The 8,867-nt window shown below is 40.1% G+C and overlaps 1 pseudogene; it reads left to right on the top strand.

Annotated features, from left to right (window-relative positions):
* Nucleotides 1-7,250: 7,250 nt before the first annotated feature.
* LOC116642657 lies at nt 7,251-7,653 on the top strand (annotated as a pseudogene).
* The last annotated feature ends 1,214 nt before the right edge of the window (nt 7,654-8,867 follow it).

Genomic DNA, 8,867 nt, shown 5'->3' with positions numbered 1-8,867 from the left:
TGGTTCTGTTTCTCTGGAGAACCCCGATCAATACAATGAGCATTCGGATTGTTTCCGCTTTGGCGCTATTATGAATAATGCTGCCATGAACATTTGCATACATGTTTTTGTGCAGATGTATGTTTTCATTTCTCTTAGGTATATACCTGGGAATGGAATTCCTGGGTCATAGGATGACTCTATATTTAACCTTTGAGGAACTGCCAGACTGTTTTCCAAAGTGGCTGCACAAGTTTACAATTCCACCAGCAGTGTATGAGGGTTCCAATTTCTTTACATCCTTACCAACATGTGCTATTTCTCTTTTTTCTTGTTATAACTATCTTAGTGGGTATGAAGTGGTATCTCATTGTGGTTTTGATTTGCATTTCCCTGATGACTAATGATGTTGGGCATCTTGTCATGTGCTTTTTGGCCATATGTATATCTTCTCTGGGGAAATGTCTACTCAGATCCCTTGTCCATTTTTGATTTGGATAATTTGTCTTTTATTATTAAGTTGTAAGAGGGCTTCAACTATTCCAGATATAAGTCCTTTATCAGATACATAATTTGCAAATATCTTCTTCCATTCTACACATTGTCTTTTTTTTTTTTTTAAAGATTTTATTTATTTATTTGACAGAGAGAGACACAGTGAGAGGGGGAACACAAGCAGGGGGAGTGGGAGGGGGAGAAGCAGGCTTCCCACGGAGCAGGGAGCCCGATGCGGGGCTCGATCCCAGGACCCTGGGATCATGACCTGAGCTGAAGGCAGACGCTTAACGACTGAGCCACCCAGGCGCCCCAATTCTACACATTGTCTTTTCACATTCTTGATGGTGTCCTTTGAAGCACAAGTTTTAAATTTTTTTTTAAGTTTTTTTTTAATGTATTTATTTGACAGAGAGAGACACAGCGAGAGAGGGAACACAAGCAGGGGGAGTGGGAGAGGGAGAAGCAGGCTTCCTGCCGAGCAGGGAGCCCGATGCGGGGCTCAATCCCAGGACCCTGGGATCATGACCTGAGCCGAAGGCAGACACTTAACGACTAAGCCACCCAGGTGCCCCACAAGTTTTAAATTTTGATGAGGTCCAATTAATCTGTTTTTTCTTTGGTTGCTTGTGCTTTTAGTGTCATATGTAAGAAGACTTAGCCTAACCCAAGCTCACTAAGATATATTCCTCTATTTTCTTCCAAGAGCTTTATAGTTTTTAGCTCTTTGGCTTAGTTCTATAATTCATATGAGTTAATTTTTGTGTATGATGTGATAAAGGGGTTCAACTTCATTCTTTTGCATATGGATATCCAGTTGTCCCAACACCATTTGTTGAAAAGACTATTCTTTTCCCAAAAATCAATTGGTTGTAAATGTAAGGGCTTATTTCTGGATTCTCAATCTATTTCTGCATGTCTATATTGTAGACCACATTATGTTGATTACTACAGTTTTGTAGTAAGCAAAGCTTCCATTTTCCTCAGGACATGTTACTCTTTCAGCATCAGTGTGTGACAGTAGGCACTGAATATTGCCAATCTGGAAAATTCACTTGGATAAAGTGAAGAGCAGAAATCAAGTAAGAAAAACAATTAAGAAACTCAGCAATACCAAAGCTGGTTCTTTGAGAAGATCAATAAACAAGAAACCTCTAACTAAACTGAACAGAAGAAAAAGAGAGAAGACACAAGTCATCAGTATCAGGAATGAGAGACAGGTAACAATACTACAGATTCTATAGATACTAAAGGGGTAATAAGGAAACAAGTTTATATCAATAAATCCTGAAACTTAGATGAAAATAAACCATTTTTTTGAAAGACAAAAATTACCAAACCTTACTCAAGAAGAAACAGCCCTCAACAGCCCTCATCTGTTAAATTGAATGTGTAGTTTAAAATCTTCCCCCAAAGAAATCCCAGTATCAGAATCTGGTATATATAACCCTCCAGTCCATCTTCCTTGGCAGAAGGGAGCAGCAGCAAAACACCTCCAGTTGACATTAAAAACACTTAAACCTCTCATCCAACTTTAAAATGTACGTGGTTATAAGAAAAAAAAAACTAAAAATAACATGCTACAAACTAAGGAAATGTGCAAGCTAATTATGTTGGCACCAGAGAATTTGCTAAAAATGAACTTCAGGAATTTTTCAAAACTAGGTCATCAGACTACTGGATTCTTCTAACATGTGGAAACTGGATCTCAAGAAGTGACAAAATAGTCTAGAAAAGAAAGCGCAGAATTGTTGCGTTTGGGGGGATAAAGTTGAAGAGATGGTGTTTTGTACAAACAAATGGTATTCCTCTTTAGAATAAACTACATCTTCTGCTTAAGAGACACTTTTGTGACTTCGTAAGAACCTTAGCTTTGCCCAGCCTCAGCTGCCTTATTTGTAAAATACAGGTTAAAAAATCTGCCTAAGGGAGGGGGTTGGGAGGATGGGTTAGCCTGGTGATGGGTATTAAAGAGGGCACGTTCTGCATGGAGCACTGGGTGTTATGCACAAACAATGAATCATGGAACACTATATCTAAAACTAATGATGTAATGTATGGGGATTAACATAACAATAAAAAATTAAAAAAAAATCTGCCTAAAGGCTAAGGTCGTATCAAGTGAGTACTTGGCAGGCATTTCGACTCCATGACCTATTATTCTAGGAAACTTATAATGCCAACACTAAACCAGGGGTTGAGAGAATGTTGCCTTCTTTATACAAAGCCCGACCTTCAAGGTACTTCATTTAACATTTAAAAACCTCGGGGCGCCTGGGTGGCTCAGTCGTTGGGCATCTGCCTTCGGCTCAGGTCATGATCCCAGGGTCCTGGGATCAAGCCCCGCATCGGGCTCCCTGCTCAGCGGGAAGCCTGCTTCTCCCCCTTCCTCTCCCCCTGCTTGTGTTCCCTCTCTCGCTGTGTCTCTCTCTGTCAAATAAATAAAATCTTTAAAAAAAAAAAAACATTTAAAAACCTCTCTTAAAAAAAAGAGAAGAATCAAGCACCCCAACTCACTACCTCACCCCCCACCTACCATCCTGGGTTATCAATCCATTTTCTCTACTGCTCCTGTGATATCTCCCAGGAGAACATCACTTCCCCCCTTTAAAGCTCGGGCCCTTTGTTTCCCTTAGCACAATTAAGATGGATTGGGAGATCCAAAAGGATGTTGGTTTAAAATTCAAAAGTCCATAAATCTATCCAGTAGCTATGAACATACCTGGTGCCTAGATCATGGTTTCTTTTTTTTTTTTTTTAAGATTTTTACTTATTTATTTATTTATTTGAGAGAGAGAGAGAGAGAGAGAGAATGAGTGTGCGTGTGGGGGTGGGGAGGAGCAGAGGGAGAGGGATAAGCAGACTCTGTACTGAGCACATAGCACTTGATCCCACAACCCTGAGATCATGACCTGAGCCAAAATCAAGAGTCAGACGCTTAACTGACTGAACCACCCAGGTGCCCCAAGATGGCAGTCTCTAAATGCCATTCTCCACAAAAAGGAATCAGGTTTCCTTGAAGACATGGCTGATTCCAAGTGGAGCAGAGGAAGCATAAGATAAGCCTGGAACACTTTTGTTGTGCCAGGAACAGAGGCAGTGCTAAGAGAAAAAAAAAGTCAGGGTGAAAGGACCCGGGAGCCAGATTAAAGGGGTTTCTTATGGTCACAAATGGTACCATTTGAGTATTAAAATAAGTAAGGATAGAAATGGATTATAACTTACTGGATAAAACAAAGGCCCATATTGATAGTAAATAGATGAATGAATGAGGAGAAAGGAGGGTTCTTCTTTGCAGTTAAATGCCAAATGATAAAAGTGGAGGGATTGATAGAGTTAGAAAATCACCATTTTGCAACCTTTATGGTGAAAGTTGGTTTGGGCAAGGATCACGAGGGGATACTAAGTCTAGGCGGGGAGTAAAGCGGAGCAGGATATATGTGTATTCTCAGAATGTCTCCTCATAGATTGTTTATTAGTTGCAAAGGGGAAAATAGTAACTATACTGTGGGGAAACCAGACAACCCCTTGATCAATTTTGACCTTGATCAAATTACATCACCAATAAGAAGCAGATGGACATTGTGGACCTTGGGGTTGACTTCCCTGAAAAGAACACACATGATTTACATCATATTCCAGCTCAGAATGCAGAACCTGAATCCAGTCAAGAGGAAACATCAGGAAAAACAAATAGATGAACATTCTATAGAATGACTGGCCTGTATTCTTTAAAAATGTTAATGTCCTTAATGACAAAGAAGGCTGAAGAACTATTTCAGTTAAGTTTAGTTTACTTTAGTTTAAGGAAACAGAAATATGACAACAAAATGTGATACATGATCCTGGCCTGGGATCTCGTATGAGAGGGAAAATGCCATAATGGGCACTATTGGGAAAATTGACAATTTTGGAATAATGGACTTTATAGTGTCAATTTTAAACTTCCTGAATTTGATAATTGTGCCATGGTTATATTTAAGATAACATTCTTCTTATGTTGGCTAATTGAATTTAAATTAAAAAAATATTCTTCTTCTTAGGAAATATGCACCAGAGTATGAGAGATAAAGGGGCATATTGTATGAAACCAACTCTCAAACGGTTCAGAAAAAAACATGTTATAGTACATATATAAAAGAATGATAAAGAAAATTTGTGAAATGTGTGAAAAATCGACAAATTTAGGTAAAGAGTATATGGAAGTTCTCTGTAACTATTATTATTATTTTGAAATAAGGAAAATATTTTTAAGGTACATAAACAGAAGAGAACTAGCCAAATGAGGACCTAAGGTGCATAAGAAAAATTCCAAGTGTTCAGGCAAATTCTGACCTTCCTGTAGCTTGCTCCCTTTCATCTACTTTCCTAAAAAGGCTCTTACCATCAACCTCAAGAGCTGCCATATCATAGGTGCCCCACCCAGCTTTTAGCTCCTCAGCCCATGGCCTACCTGTGATGGTACCATTTTCCTTCCCCAGTCCTGTGGAATCTGGCTACTTGAATACACTGACCGCTCTAAACCAAAAACCAAAACCAAAACAAAACAAAACCTGTTCCAACACTGCAACCTACCCAGATAGGTATTCCCAACATCCTCGTTTCCTGTTTGATGAAAACATGATTTCCCCAGGTCAAGGGCAAGATGGGTATCCGAACCTACGCATGGCTTCACCCTTCCTGCAAGCAGTAGATCCAGAGCATACAGATCATAAAACGGCCCTAATACTCACACACCTATGAATTATGTATGTGTGACAACAGAAGCAGGCTACGTCTGTGGTTAAGAGCCAGAGGAAGATGGCTGAAATTTGGCTTTGACTCCACCACTGAGTTATGTGACTGAGAGCCAGTCAACTACTACCTGGAGCTCATTAACAATTCACTCAACATTATCCATCCAGTAAGTACCAGATTCCATTTTAGGAAGCAGTGATACAAAATCTCTGCTCCCAGAACTTACATTCTAGTTGGGTGAGACAGAAAAAGAATTAAATAAATATATTGATAGATGATAGATAGATAGATAGATGATAGAGACTGAAATATAGACCATGCCAGATACTTACACGTGCCATGGAGAAAAACAGGGCAGACAATAGAATAGCAAGGGCAAGAACCAAAGGTGAAAATGTAATTTTAGGGGCACCTGGGTGGCTCAGTCGGTTAAGCGTCTGCCTTCGGCTCAGGTCATGATCCCTGGGTCCTAGGATCGTGCCCCGCGTCAAGCTCCCTGCTCCGCAGGAAGCCTGCTTCTCCCTCTCCCACCCCCCCTGCTTGTGTTCCCTCTCTCTGTCTCTCTCTGTCAAATAAATAAATAAAATCTTTTTTAAAAATGTAATTTTAAGTAGAATATTCAAGGAAAGTTTCACTAAGGAGGTGACATCTGAACAGAAATCTAAAGTCAATGAGGGAACGAACCATGTAGATAGATGAACTCTGAGGCAAAAGGGGACAGCAGGTGCCAAGGCCCTGGAGCAGGGATATGCCTCGGATGAGGGATGACTGTTTAATTCTTAAACTCTTCGAAGGCAGGGAAAGGAATTACACATATTAGGAGCTCCGTAAATGCTGATGGAAGAGAGGAAGCAGGAGGGAGACTGCCATATTGTATCTAGAGATTGAAAGGTTGAATTTTGAGAATAGGAGAGTAGGAGCACCTGGCTGGCTTAGTCAGTAGAGCATGTGACTCCTGATCTCAGGGTTGTGAGTTCAAGCCCCACGCTGTATGTAGAGCTTACTTTAAAAAAAAAAAAAAAATAGAAGAGTAGAAGCATTAGCTTGAAAAGCTGGTGATTAATTGATACTAGGTCTTGTCTTTCTGACCTCTTAAAAATATTTCTCAAATGGAGATGATTTAAGAATTTTGAAGATTTTTTTAAAAGATTTTATTTATTTATTTATTTATTTATTTATTTGTCAGAGAGAGAGAGAGAGAGCACAAGCAGGGGGAGTGGGAGAGGGAGAAGCAGGCTCCCCACTGAGCAGGGAGCCTGATGCAGGACTCAATCCAGGGACTCCAGGATCATGACCTGAGCTGAAGGCAGTCGTTTAACCAACTGAGCCACCCAGGTATCCTGAAGATTTTGGTTTTATTTTTGCTTTCTAGCTTTGTTTTGAGTTGAAAATAAGGATTTTTTTAAATTTGTCTTTTTCACTAAGTTTAAGACATTTTGCAGATACATAGAACTCTTTAAGAATAGGGCTTAGTGGGGCGCCTGGGTGGCTCAGTCGTTAAGCGTCTGCCTTCGGCTCAGGTCACGATCCCAGGGTCCTGGGATCGAGCCCCACATCGGGCTCCCTGCTCGGCGGAAGGCCTGCTTCTCCCTCTCCCACTCCCCCTGCTTGTGTTCCCTCTCTCGCTGTGTCTCTCTCTGTCAAATAAATAAAATCTTAAAAAAAAAAAAAAAAGAATAGGGCTTAGAGTTCAAATTATTAATACTCTCAAACAATTTTATTATTTGGAAGAAGTTAAATACCATTTGCAGAATAATAAGTTTATAGGGGAATTATTAGCAATTTATAAATAGAAAGGCATTTTCCCCCTGCCAAATGGTCAAAAGAACTGGTCTGCAATTTGGGTGTTCTTTTGCTATGGTTTATACAGTCTACATTTGCCTCTTCAAATAACTTTGGATGATTTTTTACATGACCACATTATTGTTTTCATAAAAGGTATTTTTATGAATTGGAAATAACATAAAGTTCTGGTAGATTTGCCATTTGTCCTTAATAACTTGTGTAGCGCTATTTCCTCCTTTACCAGATCCGCCAACATGGGCCGTGTTGGCACCAAAGCCAGGAAGAAGGTGGCCCGGGTGGTCATCAAAAAGTACTACACACGCCTGGGCAACCTCTTCCACACCAACAAGCCTGTGTGCGAGGAGACGCCATTATTCCCGCCAAGAAACTCCGCAACAAGAGAACAGCCTGTCACACGTCAGATGGAGCGGATTCAGAGAGGCCCAGTGAGAGGGGTTTCCACCAAGCTGCAGGAGGAGGAGAGAAAGGAGGGAGAATTCCATTCCTGAGGTCTCAGCCTGGGGGCAGGAGATCATGGAAGTGGATCCTGACCCTAAGGAAATATTGAAGGTCTTGGACTTTGGCAGTTTGCCCAAACTGCAGGTCACTCAGCCTAGAGTTGGGATGAATTTCAAAACACCTCGTGGAGCCATTTGAATCTTTCTGCTGTAATATCATCAATAAACCTTGGACGACAACAACAACAAAAAACAAAGCAAATAACTTGTGTAGCTAATTGCCTCTTTCCCAAAAATGACTGAAAAGCAACACCAGCCCAAGATTGTAAGTGTAAAATGGATGTTTGGTTGCTGGGCTTTTTTTTTTTTTAAGGTTTTATTTATTTATTTGAAAGAGAGAGAGAGAGAGAACGAACTGGGTGAGGGGCAGAGAGAGAAGCTGAGCTCCATCTCGGGACTCCGGGATCATGACCTAAGCCAAAGGCAGACGCTTAACCAAGTGAGCCACCCAGGTGCCCCTTCTTTTTTTTTAAACTTGGTTTCTATTGTTTAAATTACAGAAGGAAAATCTGTGTTTTTTTAAATTTATATATGTATGTATATAAGTAAGTAAGTAATCTCTACACCCAACATGGGGCTAGAACTCACAACCCCAAGATCAAGAGTCATATGCTCTACTATTGAGGCAGGCAGGCACCCCTACAGAAGGCAAATTCCTCCTTGTGTGTGAGGATTTTTCAAGAGGGATAAGTGGACAAGGCTCTGGTCTCAACATATAATCAGTACCCATTTTGTTTTCAATGTCACTAAAGTACAGTTAATTTAGAACTACTCCACTTTTGGTCTTTCCTCTCCTGCTATAGATTTCTTAAGAAAAAAATTTCTTATTTTTAGCCTCTCTTACACCTCCCTTTTTAAAAAAAATTGTTTTTTAAAGATTTTATTTATTTATTTGACAGAGAGAGACACAGCGAGAGAGGGAACACAAGCAGGGGGAGTGGGAGAGGGAGAAGCAGGCTTCCCACCGAGCAGGGAGCCCGATGCGGGGCTCGATCCCAGGACCCTGGGATAATGACCCGAGCCGAAGGCAGACGCTTAACAACTGAACCACCCAGGCACCCCTTTAAAAAAAAATTTCACATTCTCTATTATTTGATAAAAGGTAAACTTCAAAACATTCCGAAATAATATAGTTGAAGGTTTAACTTTATTATTTCCCCATTATAAAAGTAATGCATATTAATTATGTAATAAAAGGGAAGAGCACAAAATGTATAAAAAATTAATTTTAAATTGCCTATAATCCCATCCCAGGGAAAATTATTAATATTTGGCATATTTCATTTTATCAGTCTTCTATGTATGAACACCACTCAGATATTACTATATACAAAGTCTTGTATCCAGCTTTTT

Source organism: Phoca vitulina, unplaced genomic scaffold (assembly GCF_004348235.1).
Source record: "Phoca vitulina isolate PV1807 unplaced genomic scaffold, GSC_HSeal_1.0 scaffold23, whole genome shotgun sequence".
NCBI classification, from domain to species: Eukaryota; Metazoa; Chordata; class Mammalia; order Carnivora; family Phocidae; genus Phoca; species Phoca vitulina.
This window is presented reverse-complemented; position numbering and strand designations above follow the sequence as displayed.